We start from the raw sequence: 19,553 nt of genomic DNA on the forward strand, positions 1-19,553 counted from the left end.
ACACAAGCAAAGCGGTTCTTTTGGAGGTTTTAAAAACCCGATAAACCATAACATCCAGATCATGGTCTCTCTGGAGTTGCTGAGCACACTTCATTGATCAGCTGTTGCAAGAGGTCCAAGGTTAACTCTGTGGAGAGGAGTCAATGCTGGAGCCGATTCTGGGGCTGCTTCTCTTGAGGTGCCGGTTTAACATTTTCTAAAGTACCTACATGACTTAGGAACTTAAATCCCAGTTTCAAAAGTGACTAATGGCTTGTCTACCCATACATGTTGACTGTACCAATTAACTGTACCAGTGTAGTTCATGTGATGCAACCCCCACTTCCCCTAGTGTGGACACAGATATACTTGTATAAAGATAATACATTGCACTACGATACCGGCTTATAACATCAAGCATGTTTCTGCTAAAATGTTCATCACTGAAGTAATTGAGCAGTTAAATATCAATTTATTTTTGGGCTTCAAAGTTAATAACCCACTAAGATGAACAGAGTGGTTAACACCTCTCAGAGCTATTGTTTCAGGCTCTTTGCAGACTCAGGAAGATAGCATTGCATCAGTTACTCTCAAGTCAGATTTTCAAGGTTCTCTTCACTGCCATGGAGAGCTAATCTCATTTTGTAAACATGAAAGCTGAGATGCCAGAGCACAATTCTCTGACAAATATAAATTCTGCGGTACAGCGCCTGCCATGAAATTGCACCGTACATGGATCCCTGATATACGATGCACAGACATATCCCATTTCTACCAAAAGCTCAGCTGCCATTTGTCATTCACAAAACAGGAATGAGGGTCACAGCTAGAAATAAAGTTTGCTTCCAATGACTGATAGTGGTTGAAAGGAATGCAAGCATCTTCTAACCCTTACCATGGGTTGTTTGCTTTAACTCTCAGCTGTGGGGGATCAAATGTGATCATCCTTGCCAGTTAGCATTTAAAATTAAAATCTCCCCAACTCAACTGAAACCATATTGACACACTACCCAAATTTCCCTCATTTTAGTCACAAAGTTCCACACAACTTTGGTGCCCCTCACTTTTATTGAAGTAAATTATTTACCTCAGACAGAAAAGATCATTAAATGGAGTTTATAGAAAGAGCGATTTACACCAAAGGAATGAATCCCACAATATTTTCTATCCAGGGACCTAAGTTAGGCAGCTAGCCACTATATATATATATGTGTGTGTGTGACCTTGATTATAATGAATGTACTTTAGTCTATGATGGCAGTGGATTGTTGGGACATTTCACATGAAGAATTATTTTGGGTCCCTCATTTTGGGTCTCTGTCACACATTGTGTCCCATGGTTGAGCCATGGCAAGTTGAGAGGCATTGCTACTGACAGTACATTGTAACTTCTCCTCCCCTTCCCCTCCCTTTCCCAAAGGCAGCTCCTCCATTGGTTCATCAAGTGCCACCAGCTGGATCAATGAGTAACCCAAGAAATGGCAACAGAGCGTCAGTAAAGAGGGCACTCACTCACCCGCTAAAAGCTGAATGCAAGCTACTTGGGTTGTAGCAAAGACCCAAGTTTAAAAAAAAATTTTCACTATGATTAGAGAGCCCCCAACACCCATTTTTTTCAGACAGGCACTGTGGTGTTGTAGAGCCATGCTGGTGGGAATGGCTTATACAACCACAGTGACATCCTGAGAGCATGTTTATTCCCAGCATGGACTAACAGTCCCAGGACAACTAGAGGCTCTGCCAGTGAAGGCCTCACTGCCACACGCTTAATCTTGGCTAAAGGAAGTACTCTACCAGTACCCACTTTACCTGCTAAGTCCAGCTCCTATTTGTTAGGGGCCTTGGGTCTCAAACCATAGTCTGCATGGTGCTTAGGCAACAATATGGTCCAACCTGCCATCCACTAACCCTTGCAACACAACTCTGCCAGAGAACTCCAGTCCTGGGATCTGACTGGTGACATGCTGAGGGGCATGATTGGTTCCCAGTTTTTATTTAAACCAAGCAGAGGAAGAGGAATTTGTCTGTGCCAGTGAGTTTCCCCAGCTTGGGGCTGCCTTCCCTGTTCCATCTGCTCCTGCTGCCTGACTCTGCTGGCCTCCTGACACCTGGTTTGCCCTCAGGCCTGTCTCGGATTCTGATCTCCTGGTATCCTGACCTGGCCTGGTTTCTGACTGCTGTTCTGATCATTAGGTCTGACCACCCACATCCCAGTCATGACACTGCTCCAGCCAATCCCTTACCTTCCCCCATTGTCTTCTCTTCTGAAAGAGCATGAAGTTTATTTCTTCCACGTAAAGCGTCACGCTAGCTTCCACATCTGGGCCTAACAGGGTAAACACAGTGGCCTTAAGACTGTTTTTCTGATGCTCACATTTCTCATGTGGGGACTGTGCTTTACAGGCCATGAATATTGCATTCCCATTTCACTGACATGCCTTCAGGACTTGCCTGACCCCATCCTTGTGTGAATCATGTAAATTACCAGCATGACTTTGCTGCTGGTCACCTCCTCAGATTAACAATGATACTGCTTGTCCTTCAGCCCTTCCCTCTGCCTCTACTAGATCCATTTGAGATCAGTCCTGTCACATCAAAACAACAGAGAAATGACTGGATTGCTGGCCACAGCAGGAGTACGCTAGAGGAACAGTATCCTAGCAGATGTACCATCGTACTAATCTGAGAAGTCTGGAAAGCTCAATACTTGCTGTACTATCATGGGATAGTATGTAAGAGCCAGGGCTAGTTTACACTGGTGCACTTTTACCCCTTTGTAATCCAGACCTTTTTGCTGTTCTTTTGCTGTAAAGAGTTTCTCCGATATAGAATCACTCCACAGCAGTGTCCACAATCCATGCTGTTCCACATATTTTTCACCCATGGGGCAAAACAGGAAAACACAAAATTCTTAAGTAGCTCATTCATCAAGACCCAGGAATCCTGCTGGGGCAAATTGTTCTCTTTTGATCTCGTTGCCTCAGAGTTTGGAGTTCTACATGGCAATGTGGTGAGGCAGATAATACCCCTTCCCCACCGCTCATGAAGGGGTTAAAAAACCCTGCAGTCACAATCAGCCCCAATTCACCACACCTCTGTGGCTTGTCAGGCCTGGGGGTGGACCCTTAAAAGGGAGGAACCGAAGTAGAACAACAACTTCCAGATTGGGGGTATGGAGGAATGGCTTGAGGCTGCCACTAACCTGAGCCTTCTGAGGAGAGAAAACTAGATGGTTTGTTCTGTTTGCTGGAGTACCCAGGACTAGATCTTGGCTTTTAACCAAGGAGGACAGGAGCTGTGGCTGTCTGCAGAGCCTGACAAACTGCTTCCTCTCCCTTTGTCTGATATTGGCTGCCTGGCCCCTTGTGAGCTTTGGACCATTTTCCTTTCTATCTGGACTGTTCTACATGTACACCTCTTGAAGGGGTTGCACTTCCTAAGCAGTACAGCCAGAGACCTATACTTCATACCCCAGGACCAGATCACAGCACTGCTGTTGTCCGAGGTCAGATGTCTGAGGTAAGTGAGGCTCCTGTCTTTGCCCCAGAGCAGAGACCTTGAGACATAACCTTTGCCAGGCAAGCGATAAGGGTGAGCTAACTCTGTGGCCATCCTAACTGTGTTCTGCAGCCTTTCCCTAGCAATGCTGTGCTGTCAGAATTGCACTGTAAGGGTTTGCTGTGGGTGAAGAATTCCAAGCACTTTTTTGGCTTTGCAGCTTTTCACTGCTCACGGATGGATGTAAACATGTCCAGTGCAGATCATGGGGAGGGAACAAATATTGAGGTTCACCCTAAAAGATTATAGTATAATTAGGGTTGTCAGACATCTGGTTTTCAACCGGAAAGCCCAATCGAAAAGGGACACTGGGGCTCTGGTCAGCACTGCTGACCGGGCCATTAAAAGTCCAGTCAGTGGCGCAGCGGGGCTAAGGCAGGCTCCCTACCTTCCCTAGCTCCACGTGGCTCCCGGAAGTGGCCGGCATGTCCCTGCGGCCCCTAGGTGCAGGGGTGACCAGGGAGGCTCTGCGTGGTGCCCCTCACCCAGAGTGCTGGCTCCGCATTGGCTCCCATTGGCTGTGAACTGTGGCCAATGGGAGCGGTGGGGGTGGTGCCTGCAGGTGCGGTCAGCATGCAGAGCCCCCTGGCTCTTCCACCTAGGAGCTGGACATGCTGGCCACTACCGGGAACTACCTGAGGTAAGCACCGCCTGGTCAGAGCCCGTACCCTGAGCCCCCTCCTGTGCCCCAACCCCCTACCCCAGATCAGAACCCTCTCCTGCATCCAAATTCCCTCCTGGAGCCCACACCCCTTCCTGCATCTCAACGCCCTATCCCAGCCCTGAGAACCCTCCTGCACCCAAGCTCCCTCCCAGAGTCTGCACCCCACACCCCGTCCTGCATGCCAACCCCTTGCCCCATCCCTGAGCCCCCTCCTGCACCCAAACTCCCTCCCAGAGTCCGCACCCCACATTCCCTCTTGCACCCCAACCCCAATCCTCAGTGCCATGTCCAGTCTAGTTCTACATGACCCATGCAGAGGGGCTTCCACCTCTTTCCCATTGATCCCTCATGTGCTGATACATCAGTTGGGGGAAGTTCTGTCCCTTGTGACATGGACCTGCCCAGAATAATGATTCATTGCAAGCCAGCCAGCATTTCTGGAGTTAAATGTCCTCTCAGGAAGTACCACATGATGCAACATCTCCAAGAAACAGCCTGGCCCACAGCAGAAAGAAGCTGTGCTAAGAGAGCAACAAAATGCCAATCCCCATCAATGGGCCAGCTGGACATTTGGAAGAGCTAAAACATTTTGCAGTTGATAACTCACATCCAGCCCTTTGGGCATTACAGCTTTCACTGACTTGAATGGGAGAGCAGCCTCATGCTGGGGGTCTCCTAAGCATGGCAAAACTAAATCCCTTTATTTGTAATATGTGTCCCATATGTGGATATGTCCCATATGTCCCACCTGAGGATGCTCTGGATCTGTCTCCCTCCAGTGGCTGCTCCACCTAAGAATCGGGAGTTAGCTACTGCTTCCTTCCAGCTAAGGAACATAGTCTTTGAGCTCAGGCGAGAACGGGACATGTTTTTAGCTGCCTCTGTCCTGCTGGTGACCCAACTGTGGCCAGCCAAAGTTTTCAGCATTGGCTCGACTCTGTCCCCATCATAGTCAAGGGGAGTTTCACTGACTTCCCTTGGCAGCAGTTAGGCCAAAGCTGAGTGCTTTTAAAAAGCTCATCCTTAGGACCAATGTAATTCCCCACCTATACTTAAAAAAATGACAGAAAAGGCATTTATATCCCAAAGGTAAACTCTGTGTCGTCTAGGGCCCTACTGGCTCTAGAAAGAAACTGAAAAAGGGATTAAAAACTAACGAACTTCACAGCATGAAATTCTAGTGATCATTCGGCAGAGCTGCGATACTTTTTGTTCAACTGCTATTGGGGTTAAATGGAACTGAATAAAACAGCAACAAAATGTTAGCTCTGGAGAACTGCAAAGTGGTGATTAGATTCACCCCTAACGCTTATTAAGTTTGTGTGTCACTGGAATCTTAGGACTACACCTCTGTATATCCTTGACATCTCAGGACAGCTAAACCAATGGGTCCCCAATTATCCTGTCACCCTCCGGATAGGTTGGTCTTGAGTAGTAGTTTTAATTGCCTGGAAGAACCAAAAGAAAAAAGAAAAAAAAACGTTGCTGGATGATTCTGTATTATAAATGGCCTTAAACTAAAGAATTACAATTAAGTTTCTCTTAAGAAAGACAGAGAAAGAAAGAGAATATTCTGGAAAGAGAACAATGCCTCCACCACATCCCTCCTGTTCTTTTCATGTTTGCCATTTCTGCTGGAGTGGTGCAGAAAGTTTTACGCACAAAGTAGAAATTGATGAATTTGTTGCTTTTTGAGCTTTATATATACATTGCACAGTGGTTCTGACAGCGTTTTCATCACTGAAAAAAGCTACAAAATGTGACACTGCTCTGGAGACATTCTCATATGAAATGTGCCCATAAAATACAATAAGTGAACAGTAAAGCTAAATCAGATTTGACAAGCTGCACATGGTAGGCATTTTGTGCAGAATTTCTGTAGATTTCCATCCCCTCCCCCCATTTTCGCTGGAAGAACCTACATGGAAAAATGAAAACGGTAAAGTTTATGCATGACTACACTGCTGTGACATTTCTTGGGGCACCCAGCTCCGTCAATCACCTTGTTACCTCTTGCCTCTAGCTAGAGGGAGCCTTGCCTGTGGTGGCTGGATGTTTATATCCATAACACCATCATCCTGTGAGCCACTCAAGCACTCCCCTCTGGGCTATGCCAGCCCTGACTTTGCCTTGCAGGTTAACAAGAGGTGCACCTCGTCCCCAAGTCCCTCTCACACATTCCCTTGTGATATCACTCACAGAAATCTCAGGTCCTCTGTCCCAAGGGAGCAGTGTACCCCAGTTTTACCTTAAATCACCGCTTCTGTGTACCACACTTATAATAAAACAAAAGAAGGTTTATTTAAGAAAGGATCAAGAGCTCACTAGAAATGAGAGGTAAGAAAAAAATGGTTACAGTACAAAACACAATCATAAAATGCAAACCTGAGTCTACACTTAGTAAGAGTTATCTTTTTTAGCAAATGGAGTAGGTTCCCCCACACACTCAAATCCCACAAGTTCAGCCTGTTGCAGAGCTGGCTGGCTTCACAGGGGCCAGGACCCACTTTTTCATAAGAATACCTCACACCCAAGATGTCTCCTCAGTGCGTGGATCCAGAGACCCTTTCCTCCTCTGATATACTGAAAGTCTTTTGTTTCTAGTCATAGACAGGTGAACTCCAGCCTAGTTGTAATGCTCCTTTTCTACCTTCAAGTGGCTTTGATTGTTTGCAGGTGTTTCTAATGCCTTTCCATTGAAAGTCCTGGGATGGAGCAAGGCTAGACAGTTGAGCCTTGCATTTTACATCACTGGCTAGCAAGGAAGGGGTGACAAAAAGGGTTTGAATGGCCTGTCACCGAGACACATTATTCCCTGGTGACTAACTTCTACTCCAAGACCATAAATCAATGGTGGGCAACCTCTGGCCCGCAGGCCACACATGGCCCATCAGGGTAGTCTGCTGGCAGGCCACGAGACAGTTTGTTAACATTGACCATCCACAGGCACGGCTACCCGCAGCTCCCATTAGCTGGGAATGGTGAACCGTGGCCACTGGGAGCTGCGGGCGGCCATGCCTGTGGACGGTCAATGTAAACAAACTGTCTTGCGGCCCTCCAGCAGATTATTCTGATGGGCCGCAGACTGCCCACCACAGCCATAAAGCATACTTTCTGAACAGTTACATTATTCCTTAAATATTATCCATACATACATCTCACACTCATTATGAGGCTTGATTAAGTCATCAGCTTTCTGCAGATACCTTACATGTAACTCTTTATAGATAAATATCCTAATGGTGTTTGGTTTAGTGAGTTTGTCAGGTGTGAGACAAGTTGTTTGCAAAAGGGTCTCCATGTTACAACATGGTAGGCATTTTCTGCAGAATTTCTCTAGATTTCCCCTGCCCCTCCCCCTCCACTTTACCCTGGAAGAATCTACATGGAGAAATAAAAACTGGAAGGTTTATGCAGCTCCCATCTCACTAGTCAAAGCTTAGGTCAGTGGTTCTCAACCGGGGCACGCAGAGGTCTTGCTGGGGGTACATCAACATATCTAGAGATTTGCCTAGTTTTACAACAGGCAACAGAAAAAGCACTAGTGAAGTCAGTACAAACTAAAATTTCATACAGACTATGACTTGTTTATACTGCTCTATGTACTATACACTGAAATGTAAGTAAAATGTTTATATTCCAATGGATTTATTTTATAATTATATGGTAAAAATGAGAAAGTCAGCAATTTTTCAACAACAGTGTGCTGTGACACTTCTGTATTTTTATGTCTGATTTTTGTAAGCAAGTAGTTTCTAAGTGAGGTGAAACTTGGGGTATGCAAGACAAATCAGACTCCTGAAAGGGGGACAGTTTCTTGACACCTTAAATTACTGCTTCTTGGAGCAGCTAGTCCTGGAACCAAGAGGTGAATATAGTGAACCGTTTGGTAATAGTGACCATAATAATAAGCAAAAATGTTTTAAGTACATAAGAAGCAGGAAGCCTGCTAAACAGCCACTGGATGATCGAGATGCTAAAGGAGCACTCTGGGACAATAAGGCATTGGTCTTCGTGGCTGAGGATGTGAGGAAGATTCCCAAACCTGAGCCATTCTTTTTAGGTGACAAATCTGAGCAACTGTCCCAGATTGAGGTCATTAGAGGAGGTTTTTAATAAATTAATAAACTAAACAGTAATAAGTCACCAGGACCAGATGGCATTCACCCAAGAGTTCTGAAGGAACTCAAATGTGAAATTGCAGAGCTACTAACTGTAGTTTGTAAGCTATCATTTAAATCAGCTTCTGTACCAAATGACTGGAGGATAGCTAATGTGACATCAATTTTTTTAAAAGACTCCAGAGGTTATCCGGGCAATTGCAGGCCCGTACGCCTAACTTCAGTACCAGGCAAACTGGTTGAAACTCTACTAAAGAACAGAATTATCAGACACATGGATGAATATGATTTGTTGGGGAAGAATCAACATGGTTTTTGTAAAGGGAAATCATGCCTCACCAATATACTAGAATTCTTTGAGGGGGTCAACAGGCATGTGGACAAGGGGAATCCAGTGGATATAATGTATTTAGATTTTCAGAAAGCCTTCGACAAGGTCCCTCAACAAAGGCTCTGAAGCAAAGTAAACAGTCATGGGATAAGAGGGAAGGTCCTCTCATGGATTGGTAACTGGTTAAAAGATAGGAAACAAAGGGTAGGAATAAATTATCAGTTTTCAGAATGGAGAGAGATAAATAGTGGTGTCCCCCAGGGGTCTGTACTGGGCCCAGTCCTATTCAATATATTCATAAATGGTCCGGAAAAAGGGGTAAATAGTGAGGTGGCAAAATTTACAGGTGATACAAAACAACTCAAGATAATTAAGTCCAAGACAGACTGCAAAAAGTTACAAAGGGATCTCACAAAACTGGATGACTAGGCAACAAAATTGCAGATGAAATTCAAGATTGATAAATGCAAAGTAATGCACATTGGAAAACATAATCCCAAATATACATATAAAATTATGGGGACTAAATTAGCAGTTACCACTCAAGAAAGGTTTCAGAGTAACAGCCGTGTTAGTCTGTATTCGCAAAAAGAAAAGGAGTACTTGTGGCACCTTAGAGACTAACCAATTTATTTGAGCATGAGCTTTCGTGAGCTACAGCTCACTTCATCAGATGCAAGTGAGCTGTAGCTCACGAAAGCTCATGCTCAAATAAATTGGTTAGTCTCTAAGGTGCCACAAGTACTCCTTTTCTTTTCACTCAAGAAAGAGATCTTGGAGTCATTGTGAATAGTCCTCTGAAAATACCCACTCAATGTGCAGCGGCAGTCAAAAAAGCTAACAGAATGTTGGGAATCTTTAAGAAAGGGATAGATAATAAGACAGAAAATATTATATTGCCTCTATATAAATCCATGGTACGCCCACATCTTGAATACTGAGTGCAGATATGGTTGCCCGATCTCAAGAAAGATAGATTGGACTTGGCAAAGGTTCAGAAAAGGGCAACAAAACTTATTAGGGGTATGGAACAGCTTCTATATGAGGAAAGATTAATAAGACTGGGACTTTTCAGCTTGGAAAAGAGATGACTAAGGGGGGACATGATGGAGGTCTATAAAATCATGACAGGTGTGGAGAAAGTAAATAAGGAAGTGTTATTTACTCCTTCTCAGAACACAAGAATTAGAAGTCACCAAATGAAATTAATAGGCAGCAGGCTTAAAACAAACAAAAGTAACTATTTCTTCACAAAAAGAAAAGGAGTACTTGTGGCACCTTAGAGACTAACCAATTTATTTGAGCATGAGCTTTCGTGAGCTACAGCTCACTTCATCAGATGTTTACCGTGGAAACTGCAGCAGACTTCATATACACACAGAGAATATGAAACAATACCTCCTCCCACCCCACTGTCCTGCTGGTAATAGCTTATCTAAAGTGATCAACAGGTGGGAAATGGCCCATGCTAATGAACTAAACTTTGAGGTTGCCGCTGCACTATGAAAATTGGTAAAGAAGTTATTCTTTCCAAACTGCCAGTTATAAATATGATGCTGTCTGTGTAGGGTTTTTTAAACTCTATCTTTGTGTCTATCTTTAGCTGAAAGATATAAATAGATTTATACCTTACTCTTCCTGTGCATGTAAAATGGTGAAATCCTAGCGGATCTTAAACATAAAAAAGAAGCTTACAAGAAGTGGAAGGTTGGACATATGACCAGGGAAGAGTATAAAAATATTGCTCGGGCATGTAGGAATCATATCAGGAGGGCCAAATCGCACCTGGAGCTGCAGCTAGCAAGAGATGTCAAGAGTAACAAGAAGGGTTTCTTCAGGTATGTTGGCAACAAGAAGAAAGCCAAGGAAAGTGTGGGCCCCTTACTGAATGAGGGAGGCAACCTAGTGACAGAGGATGTGGAAAAAGCTAATGTACTCAATGCTTTTTTTGCCTCTGTTTTCACTAACAAGGTCAGCTCCCAGACTGCTGCGCTGGGCATCACAAAATGGGGAAGAGATGGCCAGCCCTCTGTGGAGATAGAGGTGGTTAGGGACTATTTAGAAAAGCTGGACGTGCACAAGTCCATGGGGCCGGACGAGTTGCATCCGAGAGTGCTGAAGGAATTGGCGGCTGTGATTGCAGAGCCATTGGCCATTATCTTTGAAAACTCGTGGCGAACAGGGGAAGTCCCGGATGACTGGAAAAAGGCTAATGTAGTGCCAATCTTTAAAAAAGGGAAGAAGGAGGATCCTGGGAACTACAGGCCAGTCAGCCTCACCTCAGTCCCTGGAAAAATCATGGAGCAGGTCCTCAAAGAATCAATCCTGAAGCACTTGCATGAGAGGAAAGTGATCAGGAACAGCCAGCATGGATTCACCAAGGGAAGGTCATGCCTGACTAATCTAATCGCCTTTTATAATGAGATTACTGGTTCTGTGGATGAAGGGAAAGCAGTGGATGTATTGTTTCTTGACTTTAGCAAAGCTTTTGACACAGTCTCCCACAGTATTCTTGTCAGCAAGTTAAGGAAGTATGGGCTGGATGAATGCACTATAAGGTGGGTAGAAAGCTGGCTAGATTGTCGGGCTCAACGGGTAGTGATCAATGGCTCCATGTCTAGTTGGCAGCCGGTATCAAGTGGAGTGCCCCAAGGGTCGGTCCTGGGGCCGGTTTTGTTCAATATCTTCATAAATGATCTGGAGGATGGTATGGATTGCACTCTCAGCCAATTTGCGGATGATACTAAACTGGGAGGAGTGGTAGATACGCTGGAGGGGAGGGATAGGATACAGAAGGACCTAGACAAATTGGAGGATTGGGCCAAAAGAAATCTGATGAGGTTCAATAAGGATAAGTGCAGGGTCCTGCACTTAGGATGGAAGAATCCAATGCACCACTACAGACTAGGGACCGAATGGCTAGGCAGCAGTTCTGCGGAAAAGGACCTAGGGGTGACAGTGGACGAGAAGCTGGATATGAGTCAGCAGTGTGCCCTTGTTGCCAAGAAGGCCAATGGCATTTTGGGATGTATAAGTAGGGGCATAGCGAGCAGATCGAGGGACGTGATCGTTCCCCTCTATTCGACATTGGTGAGGCCTCATCTGGAGTACTGTGTCCAGTTTTGGGCCCCACACTACAAGAAGGATGTGGAAAAATTGGAGAGAGTCCAGCGAAGGGCAACAAAAATGATTAGGGGTCTAGAACACATGACTTATGAGGAGAGGCTGAGGGAGCTGGGATTGTTTAGCCTGCAGAAGAGAAGAATGAGGGGGGATTTGATAGCTGCTTTCAACTACCTGAAAGGGGGTTCCAAAGAGGATGGCTCTAGACTGTTCTCAATGGTAGCAGATGACAGAACAAGGAGTAATGGTCTCAAGTTGCAGTGGGGGAGGTTTAGATTGGATATTAGGAAAAACTTTTTCGCTAAGAGGGTGGTGAAACACTGGAATGCGTTACCTAGGGAGGTGGTAGAATCTCCTTCCTTAGAGGTTTTTAAGGTCAGGCTTGACAAAGCCCTGGCTGGGATGATTTAACTGGGAATTGGTCCTGCTTCGAGCAGGGGGTTGGACTAGATGACCTTCTGGGGTCCCTTCCAACCCTGATATTCTATGATTCTATGAAAATATATATATTTGTTACATTTATGTAGTATACATATTTTATATATCTACCCGTCAACTTATTAGCCTCTCTGGTGTGCATTCTGTAAAAGGGTTCAAAGTAATTGCCCAAATACCTGTTTTCTTTCGTTAAGGGATGAGCTCAGTCAGACGGTACGATATAAATCTTTAATGCCTCCATGCCCTAATTTTTCCCCCTTGCTAGGAATTTAACAATATGAAATGTCTTCCTGTTTTCTCTAATCGGGGGTTGATTTAGTAAGATGCAATTATTATTTATTTGTGAGATCTAAATTATTATTTATTTGTGAGATTTGTGAGAGCTAGGAAGATGTGTGAGGTGTGATGGCATTTTGTGATCCCTAGGTTTATTATTTATTACTGCTGTGAATAAAGTAAGAATGAGTTTGAGGGACACTGCCAAGTAGTTCAGGCTGAAAAATCAACCCATTTAAAAATTGTTGTAATCTAGTGGCAAGCCCCCAGATTCTAAAAATCGCTTTAGTTTCTTTTTGATTCATCACTTCATTACGGAGGTAGGGTACACTGTTTTTGTAGGGCCTATTCAAACTCTTTGTGCTAGCTCCCCAACTTTAGGTGCTATTGCACATTAGAAATATCAGAAGCTGTGAGATGAATCATAACAGTATTCTTAATAGCATTGATATTTATTATTTTTATCAGCAAGAGTTGGAGCCCAGCTGTGATAAAAGCAAGACACACAAATTAAAAAAAAAGGTAAAGGTCGAGTTTATAATTTAGAGCCCTATTTCTGCAAAGATTTACATACATGGATTACTCACCATCAGTAAAGCTCATCATGCATATAAGTTTTTGTTGTATCAAGTAATGGGCTAAGGCCCCAATCCTGCAAACAGGCAGATGGAATACTGGGATGTGTATGATCAAGGTCACAGCTGTTAAGTGTCCTGTAGGCATCCTGGCAGAGGTGAATTTTAAGGAGGAATTAAATAGATGTGCAGTAGCAATTAACAGCTTTCTCTTCCCAGAGCTATGCATGTTCTTGTACCATGTTCAATGGTAGTGACATGCAAATAAGTAAATCATGGAGCCAGAGGCACCCACTTTCTGATTTTCCGGGGGGGTGCTCAACCCCCACTCCCCCCCCCAAGCCCTTGCCCCCACTCCATCCCTTCCTCCAAGGCTCCACCCCCACCCCACCTCTTCCCACCCCATTCTGTCCCCTCCCCCAAGTGTGCCCCACCCACACTCTGCCCCCTCTCCTGCAGCGCCTCCTGCATACCGCTGAACAGCTGATCCTTGGTGAGTGGGAGGCGCTGGGGAGGGAAGGGAGATGATTGGTGGGACCATTGGCGGGAGAGAGGTGCTCGGCAGGGCCCACCGGGGGTGCTAAGCAGCCGCTATTTTTTCCCATGGGTGCCCCAGCCCCAGAGCACCCACAGAGTCGGCACCTATGCATGTAGCCAGGTGCAGTTTCAGCTTCAGCAAATATGCTGTAGTGGGAGGGTTGTGTTGGAATCAATGTCTGTTTGCCAAATAGAGAAAAAGACAATGTTGACACAGGAGAGGAAATTATTTTTAAACTTCTAAGAATATTACACAAAACTGAATTAATATGTTTTAAAAAAATCTAAAAAGGAGCTGCCAGCGTCCTTTTTAATGGGATCTGTCCATAATATCTAAAAGAAAGTGGAAAACATTGACCTATTTTTCTTTGATATTCAGCCCTGCTCACCGCAAGCATTGTTACATCAAGAGTCAGACCCCCAAAAGATCACGAGATTGGCTCCAAAGTCATGAGAGTTTAAAAAATAGTAAGTCACATTTTTTGCTGGCCTTCAGATTGTGTCATCCGTAGTGGGAGAGTCCCCAGCTTCCAGTCTGTATGCACTGGTCTCAGGTGCCAAATGGAACCATACATTGCTCTTTCTCACATTCCCCATCTGAATCCTCCACAAATGAACACGGGCTTCTTCTCTTTGTTCCTGCCACACCTAGCTCCTCCCTCCTTCCCCTGTCTCCTTCTCTGAGAACTTCTTTGGGCTTGTCTCTCCTCTGCCCATCCAGGTCTCCCCCATCTACCTTCCTCTCTGACTTTGAAACTCCAGAGTCTTCCTCTCACTACCATCCAGTTCACTTCAGCTCGGCACTTCTGACCTCTAGGCCACTTCCAGTTAGGCACGAAAATATGGCTCTAGGGGATTCACTTCAGTCACTCAGGGTTAAAACTGTTAGCCAATCCTAAACTGACTCCACAGGCAAAGGGCCCAGAAGAGGAAATGTTCTGGTTGAGTCCATGGTGACAGGAAGGGCTACCCCCGAGGGAAGAGTCTATGCTGTGGAAAGTGCAATACTGCCAAATCCATTAGACAGCTTCACTGCAGGATTTGTGAACGCTTAGTACCTCTGAAACCCAGGCCACTTTGTTAGGTGCCTGAATATGGATTTAGGGGTCTAGTTTTAGGCACCAGGTTTGAAAATGTTGGTCCAGGATTCTAACTGCTCGGCATGTTCATCCCATTTCTTCCTCAGGAGTCTCTCCTCTCTCTAATGAACTATCCAGCTGTCATCCCCAACAAGTTATGGAGCCTTCAGGCCCAGCATTCCAGCTGACAGCTCCCCAAACACCATCTTTGCCTGGCACCTGAAAGAGTTTTAGCCAGCCGAGGGGAGGGAAAGAACACTACCCACGGTGCGCTCCCCTCTGGGGTACACTCATTCCTGCTCTAGTCACATGCCAAGAAAAGGAAAGAAGCAAGAGTGAGAAGATTCCCTCAGATCTGGATCTGAGTAGGTACCACCCTCAGACATGGAAAGGCATATTGATTACAAAACAAATGTCAGAACTGGGGTACCCTTTTAAACTGAAATTACACAAGGCACAGCTAAGACTAAGTTGTAAGGCCCCCTTTAAATAAATTTATTACCTGGAGTGCAGAGAAAGGGAGACTGTGATGTTGCACCCCATAATGCTTTATGGAAATATGCTTATGAATGTAAATATGACATAACTGGAAGATGTTTTATGCTACATATGCCAGTAACATATGTCTGCAAAGGTGATAATCTACTGCAGTGGTCCCCAACCTTTCCGTGAGAAAAGGAAAAGCACAGTCCTACTCTCAGAAGACTGTGGCGGGTGCCAGACACCTTGCTGCCACTGAAATGCCGCCGAGAAGCCGCAGCAGAAAGAAGCATCGCCGCTGAAATGCCGCCGAGAAATGGCAACGCTTCTCAGCAGCATTTCAGTGAGCGGTTCTCAGGTGGCCGCGCTCGGTGGCGGCATTGCGGCAGCGTGGTGTCCTGCAGGCACACACAACTGCCCCAGCAGGCACCATTGCGCCCGTGGGCACCGCATTGGGGACCCCTGATCTGCTGCATATATTCATCCTATTTGTATGCATGTACCATTTTTGTATTCGAAGTTATGAATACTGGCTGTGTACTTGTTTGATTTTAAGTAGCCTTAGTAAGGCATTTGGTCAGCTTCTTGAGAAAGGAATGTGCAAATTAAGTGGCCCAATCAAGAAACACTTAAAGGACAATGAAACATGTAATGCTCCAATCCACATAAGAAGACTACTTGAGGACGTTCAAGGAAGCATGTGAACAATGGCTGCTACCTGTAAGTTCTGATTCATGCATGGACATGTGACTTGCCCATGTGACTTCAAAACTCTATCTTGTAGCTGGGATTCTACACAGGGGGAGGTAGGGGTGTCCACCCACAAGAGAAAGTCTATTTAAAACTCTGGGAGACCCCTCCATTTTGTCTTCAGCTGGCTCAAGAGAAGCCTCTCCACCCCCAAAGGATACCTAAAAGAAACTGGAACAAAGGACAGTAACCACTGGGGTGTGAGTGATTGCTGGACCTAGACTAGAAGGAGGCTAGTCTGTAGAAGAGGGTGAGATTTTATTTGTATTCAGTTTCTTACTGTATTAGGCATAGGCTTGCGTGTTTTATTTTATTTTGCTTGGTAATTCACTTTGTTCTGTCTGTTATTACTTGGAACCACTTAAATCCTACTTTTTGTATTTAATAAAATCACTTTTTACTTATTAATTAACCCAGAGTATGTATTAATACCTGGGGGGGGGGACAGCTGTGCATACCTCTCTATCAGTGTTATAGAGGGCGAACAATTTATGAGTTTACCCTGTATACGCTTTATACAAGGTAAAAACTTATTTATTTGGGGTTTGGACCCCACTGGGAGTTGGGCATCTGAGTGTTGGAGACAGGAACACTTCTTCAGCTTTTTTCAGTTAAGCCTACAGTTTGTGGGACATGATTCAGCCCTGGGTCTGTGTTTGTAGCCAGCAAGCGCATCTGACACTACCAGGCAGGGTTCTGGAGTCCCAAGCTGGGTGGGCAGGGACAGCAGGGGCAGAAGTAGTCTTGGCACATCAGTTGGCAGCCGCAAGGGGGTTTCTGTGATCCAACCCGTCACAGAAGTCAACACTGCTGAAGAAAGGAGGCTATTGGTGGCAGGGAAGGCAGAACCTGGAGGCTGCCGGGATGAGAACAGAGCTAAGCAAATAATTGGTTGGGTTTGGGGGGCAGGGGGTATTTTTGTTTTTGGTTCAGTCGTCAAACTGAAAAATTGGGTAGGAAGCAAAATTCATTTCAGGTGGAACCAAAAGGAGATTTTTAGGTTTTCCCCCTCCCCACCAACATGGAAAAATTAATTTGGAATGTAATGAAACTTTTTGTTCAACGCAAAATTAAACATTTCCTTTCATTTTTTTAAATGGCTCTTGCTAAATTTCTAAATGAAATGTTGTTTCAAAACAAAACTGTTCTTTTTAGAAAATGTCAAAATGAAACATTTAATCTTTTTTAAAAAAAATTCATTTTTTTAATTGAAACTGTATTTGCCAATTTCAACACACATTCACAAGTAGTTTTGCACAACCTGGGAAAGTGCATTTCTTTGGCAAATAAACTATTCTGAAAATTTTCACCCAGCTCTAGATGAGAACTTGTTTTGCTACATTTAGAATTCACTTACTTGTTCTAGAGTAAGAACAAAAGATTCTGTACTTTTATCCTCATGTTGTGTTTTTTGCTAGAGCAAAACTTCTGCTTTGGGCTGCATGGTGGGGTTGGTTTTTGTTTTTGTTTTGTTTTTTTAATATTCCTCTCATCCTGGATGCATGGCAAGAACTACTTCCAAACTTTACTCTTGATTGTTTGCATTGGCATGGGCTTCCACTGAGAGCTAAATAAATGCTTTTAAAATTATATTTCCTTTGAAATTCCAGGAAAGCCTTTCACAAGACTCAAAGTTGTGTGAAACCCAAGGGCTTAGCCACATGACTTCCATTAGCAGCAATGGGAACTGAGCAATCCTGGCACATTGCTTTGAAAATGTAAGTCCCTTTAAGGTCAAGCAGTTCATTCCTTTACAGAAAGCAAATTGATCTAATGCTAACAAAGGAGTAGCCTGTTGCTGCTATCAAAATGCTTGCCATCCTGATGAAGGCATCCATAAAATTCCAGATGGACAGCCCTTGCAATATGCACTGCCTCCTGCCATATAAAGCAGATTGAAAAATAGTTTGGGCCAAATCCTCAATCTTCACCCTTTCCTCTTTGCCTTGCTTCTGCAAAGGAGATAGACAATTATTTCAAGAGAGCAGCGAGGCTTTTATTAAGGCCAGAAGGAGCCATTGTGATAATCTAGTCTAATCTCCTGCATAACATAAACCAGAGAATGTCACCTAATGATGCCTGCATCAAGCCCATAGCTGGTGGCTGAGCTACAGCATATTTTGGGGGAAAGCTATCCAGCCTTGATTTAAAACATCAAGCAGCTGAGAATCCATATCCCTTTGTAATTTGGTCCAATGGTTATTTACCCTCACTGTTTAAACTGTGTGGCTTATTTCTTGTCTGAATTTATCTAGCTTCAGCTTCCAGTGCCTGGATCTTGTTATGCGTTTGTCTGCTAAATTAAATAGCTGTCTTTAGCTTCTTTAAGCTTCTTTAGTCTCCCACTATAAGGCAGGTTTTCCAGACCATAGATTAGTCTTGTAGCTCTTTTCTGAACCATTTCCAATGGTCAACATCCTTATGGACGTGCAGACATCAGAACTGGACACCGAATCCAGTAATGGTCTCATCAGTGTTGTAAGGAGTATGCTTCTACTAGATCTTCTCCTGCTTGTACCTCCAACAATTGCGTTAGCTCTCTGAGCTAAAGCATTGTCCTGGGAGCTTATGTCCAGTTGGCTATCTACCATAACACCCAAGTCCTTTCCAGAGTAACTGCTTTCCAAGATACAGTACTCCATCCTCTGTGTGACTTGCATTCTTTATTCATAGAACTGTGGGGTTTGAAGGGACCTCCAGAAGTCATCAAGTGTAGCCCCTTGCAGTCAAACAGGACCAAGTAAACCTAGACCATCCCTGACGGGTGTTTGTCCAATCTATTCTTAAAAACCTCCAATGAAAGGGATTCATTTTTGAGGCCTATTCCAGAATTTAACTACCCTTATAGTTAGTTTTTTCCTAATATCTAACCTAAATCTCCCTTGTTGCAAATTAAACCCATTGCTTCTTGTTCTACCTTCAGTGGACATGCAGAACAATTTATCACTGCCCTCCTTATAACATATTTGTAGATTGTTATCAGGTTCCCCCTCTGTCTTCTTTTCTCAAGACTAAATATGCCCAGTTTTCTTTCCTCAGAGGTCAGGTTTTTAAAACTTTTTTTATCATTTTTGTTGCCCCCTTCTGGAGTCTCTCCAGTTTGTCCACATCTTTGTTAAAGGGTGGCACCCATAACAGGACACAATACTCAAGCTGAGGCCTCACCAGTGCTCAGTGGAGTGGGACAAGTTGCCGCTGCTCCACGTATCTCACATACAACTCTCCTGTTAATACACCCAAGAATGATATTAGCCTTTTCTGCAAATGCATCACACTGTTAAATCATTTTCAGCTTGTGATCCACTGTAATCCCCAGTACTCCCCTCGAGCCAGCAGTGTTCCCCCTTTGGGAGGTGTGCATTTGGCTGGATTAAATACATGCTGAGCAGATACAGCCCAGTTTATTAAGTGATTCAGCTTGCTTCCATAGGGAAATCCCTGGGTGGGAGAAAGGCAACATATCCAGGTCTGTGCAACCTGCTCCTGCACGAGTGTAATAGGCATGCCAGGGACAGGACAGAGTGATGGGAGAGTATGCTGCGTTCCCATGATCCTTGGGGATTGGGGTAAGAAGAGTGGAGGTAGAAAGCCTCTTATATCACTCCTCACCCTGGTGCACCAAGAGGAGTCAGCTGCATCTGA

At 44.5% G+C, this 19,553-nt stretch overlaps 1 long non-coding RNA gene across 1 annotated transcript; it reads left to right on the forward strand.

Annotated features, from left to right (window-relative positions):
* Positions 1-3,390: 3,390 nt before the first annotated feature.
* LOC142068478 (uncharacterized) lies at positions 3,391-15,349 on the forward strand. Its single transcript, XR_012664301.1, has 3 exons — positions 3,391-3,498; positions 13,982-14,070; positions 14,789-15,349. It is a non-coding gene; the product is annotated as an uncharacterized LOC142068478 (long non-coding RNA).
* Positions 15,350-19,553: the final 4,204 nt, after the last annotated feature.

This window comes from Caretta caretta, chromosome 11, assembly GCF_965140235.1.
Source record: "Caretta caretta isolate rCarCar2 chromosome 11, rCarCar1.hap1, whole genome shotgun sequence".
NCBI classification, from domain to species: domain Eukaryota; kingdom Metazoa; phylum Chordata; order Testudines; family Cheloniidae; genus Caretta; species Caretta caretta.